Consider the following 5,408-nt stretch of genomic DNA (forward strand, 5'->3'; position numbering starts at 1 on the left):
GTATACCACCGGAGGCATTCATATAGAGTCATATCTTGTTCTAGTTTTGAGTTGTAATTCATATGTTGTAATCAATAAAAGTGTGATGATCATCATTATTAGAGCATTGCCCAAAAAAAAGAAAGGCCAAAAAAGGCCCAAAAAAAGAAAAAGAAAAAAGGAAAAAGGGAAAAAAATAAAAATAAATAAAAAGGGCAATGTTACTATCTCCTTTTCCACACTTGTGCTTCAAAGTAGCACCTTGTTCTTCATGTATTGAGTCTAATATATTGTGCTTCAAAGTAGCACCATGTTTTTCATATAGTGAGTCTCATAGGTTGTCTTTTTCATACTAGTGGGAATTTTTCATTATAGAGCTTGGCTTGTATATTCCTACGATGGACTTCCTCAAATGCCCTAGGTCTTTGTGAGCAAGCAAGTTGGATGCACACCCACTAGTTTTCTTTTGTTGAGCATTCATTTATAGCTCTAGTGCATCCGTTGCATTTTGCAATCCCTACTCCTCATGTTGACATCAAATTGATGGGCATCTCCATAGCCCGTTGATTATCCTCGTCAATATGAGACTTTCTCCTTTTTTGTCTTCTCCACACAATCCCCATCATCATATTCTATTCCACCCATAGTGCTATATCCATGGCTCACGCTCATGTATTGCGTGAAGGTTGAAAAAGTTTGAGATTATTTAAGTATGAAACAATTGCTTGGCTTGTCATCGGGGGTATAGAAGTTGGGAACATCTTTGTGTGACAAAAATGAAGCATAGCCTAACTATATGATTTTTGTAGGGATGAACTTTCTTTTGCCATGTTATTTTGAGAAGACATGATTGCTTTGATTAGTATGTTTGAAGTATTACTATTTCTTTTATCAATATGAACTTTTATTTTGAATCATTTGGATCTGAACATTCATGCCACAATAAAGAAAATTACATCGAGAATTATGCTAGGTAGCATTTCACATCAAAAATTCTGTTTTTATCATTACCTACTCGAGGACGAGCAGGAATTAAGCTTGGGGATGCTTGATACGTCTCCAGTGTATCTATAATTTTTTATTGTTCCGTGCTATTATATTACCCCTTTTGGATGTTTATGGGCTTTATTTTACACATTATTATCATTTTGGGGACTAACCTACTAACCGGAGGCCTAGCCCGGATTGCTGTTTTTTTTGCCTATTTCAGTATTTCAAACAAAAGGAATATCAAACATAGTCCAAACGGAATGAAATCTTCGGAAGCGTGAATTTTGGAATGAACATGATCCAGGGGACTTGGAGTGCAAGTCAAGAAGCAGCCGAGGCGGCCACGAGAGGGTAGGGCGCGCCCCCTGTCTCGTGGGCCCCTTGGGCGGCCACCGACGTGCTTCTTCCTCCTATATTAGCCTATGTACCCCGAAAACATCCAGGGAGCACCCGAAACACAATTTCCACCACCGTAACCTTCTGTATCCGCGAGATCCCATCTTGGAGACTTCGTCGGCGCTCTGCCGGAGGGGGAATCGACCATGGAGGGCTTCTACATCAACACCCTAGCCCTTCTGATGAGTTGTGAGTAGTTTACCACAGACCTTCGGGTCCATAGTTATTAGCTAGGTGGCTTCTTCTCTCTTTTTGGATCTCAATACACTGTTCTCCCCCTCTCTTGTGGAGATCTATTCGATGTAATCTCTTTTTGCGGTGTGTTTGTCGAGATCCGATGAATTGTGGGTTTATGATCAAGTTTATCTATGAGAAATATTTGAATCTCCTCTGAATTCTTTTATGTATGATTGAGTTATCTTTGCAAGTCTCTTCGAATTATTAGTTTGGTTTGGCCTACTAGATTGATCTTTCTTGCCATGGGAGAAGTGCTTAGCTTTGGGTTCAATCTTGTGGTGTCCTTAGCCAGTGACACAAAGGGTTGCAAGGCACGTATTGTATTGTTGCCATCGAGGATAAAAAGATGGGGTTTATATCATATTGCATGAGTTTATCCCTCTACATCATGTCATCTTGCTTAATGCGTTACTCTATTCTTTGTGAACTTAATACTCTAGATGCAGGCAAGAGTCGGTCGATGTGTGGAGTAATAGTAGTAGATGCAGGCAGGAGTCGGTCTACTTGTTGCAGACGTGATGCCTATATACATGATCATGCCTAGATAATCTCATAACTATTCGCTTTTCTATCAATTGCTCGACAGTAATTTGTTCACCCACCGTAATACTTATGCTATCTTGAGAGAAGTCTCTAATGAAACCTATGCCCCCCGGGGTCTATCTCTTATCATATTTGCTTCCAATCTACTTTTATTTGCATCTTTACTTTTTGCATCTATATTATAAAATACCATAAATATATTTATCTTATCATACTATCTCTATTAGATCTCACTTTTGCAAGTGGCCATGAAGGGATTGACAACCCCTTTATTGCGTTGGTTGCGAGTTCTTTGTTTGTTTGTGTAGGTGCGTGGGACTTTTGAGGAGCCTCCTACTGGATTGATACCTTGATCCTCAAAAACTGAGGGAAATACTTACGCTACTATTGCTGCATCACCCTTTCCTCTTCAAGGCAAACCAACGCAAGCTCAAGACATAGCAGCGTGTGGGCAGCTTGGGAGACCGGAGCGCGGCCATGGGCCGGTGAGGCGCCATAGGCCACGGCCGCTCAGAGCGGTGAGGGCGGTCTTTGCAACTGCAGGTCAGTGGCGAGGCCACATTGGCCACTTGAAAGCGAGGCCATGCCGGCGACTTGCAGGGGTGGCAACAAAGCCAAAGTGCAAGTAGAGCCCATGGGTGAATGGGTGATGACTCGTGACGGAGGTTGACGTGTGTGGCGAGCCGGTGAGCATCTTGAGCGCGAAGGCGGCGGTTAGCCGGTGCAGGTGGCTCAGGACGGGGGAGATGGAGCACTGCGGTTCGAGAACGAGATGAAGTGGCTCAGCTCGAAAGCGAGGGTCATAGCGCGGATGGCTGTAGAGACCCGAGGGTGACTCGGAGAGAGACCGGAGAATCGGAGAGTGTTGGGGATATTACCACTAGGCGTAAACCGGCCTACTTGGGCCGGGTTAACTTCATTAGTGGCGTAAACAGATGAAGGCCCAAGGCCTGTAGTCGGTTAGAACATGTAGCCGTAAACCGGCCTGACGTATGACTTGTATTGTAAGTAAGGAATGGAGAGATACCAACCGGAATACGAGTATGAACCGGTTAGGACTCTATGGACCGACGGGCGTCACCCGTGTATATAAGGGGACGACCCGGCGGCGGTTCAAGACAGACAACCACAACTCGAGCCTAGGCGAAGCTTGTTTGCTCCCTAGCCATCGAGATCATATCAATTGCATCACAACTAGACGTAGGCTTTTACCTTCATAGAAGGGGCCGAACTAGTATAAAACCCTCGTGTCTTTGTGTCCGCTTTAACCCCTTCAAGTAAACTCGTAGCGATGGCTCCACAACTAAGTCCTTTTGCTAGGACATCTGCCGTGACAAATCCACGACAATTGGCGCCCACCGTGGGGCTATCGCACGATGGTTTAACGATCTTGGAGGGCAAGCTCAAGGGACTCGAAGGCTATGTTGTGGGCCGGATGACCAAGAGTCGTCGGGGCAGGATCTACATCGACGATGCAGGATGGGGTCCCGAGGCCGATTCGATCGAGTACGGGTACCGGGTCCCCTTTGGTGGCATACACATTTTCATTGGCAAAATCGGTGAGCCTGGGCCTGAGCCGGACATCTGCACCAACCTCATCGAGACGGCTCAGCGTGCGAGATCTACCTGGGCTAAACCGGCCGTGAAGCGTGTCTTCGTTGGAGTCGTCCACGAAGGAGAGCGTGAGGACGAATCAGAACACGGTAGTGAGACCGTCGTCTATTCCGATGACGAGTCCTCGACCGGAGAGACCGAATCGCTGTACCAGTTGCAAGACGACCAGATTAGGGGATGTTCCGATGGCGACAGTATTCCGGACCCCCCGGGCCAGGCCAACTGGGTTGGAGTATTCATGGCCGGCACACAGGCGGCGAATCACTCTTCGACCGCCGCAGGAATGCTCTCCGGATCAGCAGCGGCAGCGGCAGCAGGGGCAGGAGGCCTTATGCGCCCGCCGGTTCAAGTCCTATCCGATCTGTTTGACGCACTGGCCGCGCTTATGGTGGAAGCCAATCCGGCGGATCAGGAGGCTCATGATGCAGAAATTGCAAAGGTGAAAGAACAGATCGCGCGAGCCAAAGCGGATCTGGCGGCAGAGAAGGACAGGATGGCGGCAGAGCGGGCCGCTTTGGACGCCCAGGCCTATAAGCTCATGCTTGACCAGAATGCATCACAGGAGGTTTTGAAGCGGAAGCACAGATCACGCCTGCCGTTAGGGTTTGACCCCCGAAATCTCTTTCACACTCCAGGAGCTGGACCCAGTAATCCGCCGCAGTACCCAGAGACAAACCGGATTGAGGCACCAGGACCAGGGGCGACGGTCCAACCTCGCCTGATGGAACCTTCTCACCAAAACATTGTGGTTCCTCCGCCGGTCCAGACGCCCCCGGGTCATTATTCGAATCCTATGGACAACCTTGTTGCGGCCGCTGCACGGTTAGAGGCCATCCCAGTCGAAGGGGATTCTCCGCAAGCGATAGAGACGCGTCGGGTTAAGGAGCTTCTCCGGACTGCGCTGATTCAGCAGGAGGCATACTCATACAGCCGTGATCGGATTCATTCTACGCCCTGTCCGAGCCGGAGCTATAGCAGGCGCATGGATGAACCGGCCATATCAAGCAATGCGCGAGGCCGTGGAGCGGCCCGTGGTAATGACCCGGCAGGTGGTCTTGGCGAGGCTCAGGATGTGGTGGACCGGGCCCGGGCACAAAGGGAGGCCGAGTTAGCAGCACAGGATAATGCGGGCCAACTTACACCGGTTCGTTCTACCACCTTTGCCGGACCAGGAATCACATCCGCTTTGGGAGTGCCTTGCTTGATCCCTGCTTTACGTAATGTGCGCCTGCCCAAAGATTTCAAGGGTCCACGCAAGCTGCCGAATTACACCGCTGATTTACCCCCTGAAGCATGGGTAGAGAGTTATGAGATGGCCATGGAAATGCTGGACGTGGATGAGGCCGCATGTGCAAAATACTTCACCATGATGCTTGAGGGCACGGCTCGTACTTGGTTAAAGAGCCTACCACCCAATTCTATCAGCTCATTGGCCCAGTTGCGGGCCCGGTTTATACAGAATTTTAAGGATACCTGTAAGTAACCCAAGTCCATAGTAGACCTGGCGGCTTGTGTCCAGGAGGAAGGAGAATCAACGACCCGTTGGGTGCGCCACGTTTCGGAAATTTTGCACTCGTCTGACAGGATTAATGCTGACTCTGCGATCTTAACTCTGGAAGGCAACTGCCGGTTTGAGCCTCTAAAATTGA

Source organism: Triticum dicoccoides, chromosome 5B, assembly GCF_002162155.2.
Source record: "Triticum dicoccoides isolate Atlit2015 ecotype Zavitan chromosome 5B, WEW_v2.0, whole genome shotgun sequence".
NCBI lineage: Eukaryota > Viridiplantae > Streptophyta > Magnoliopsida > Poales > Poaceae > Triticum > Triticum dicoccoides.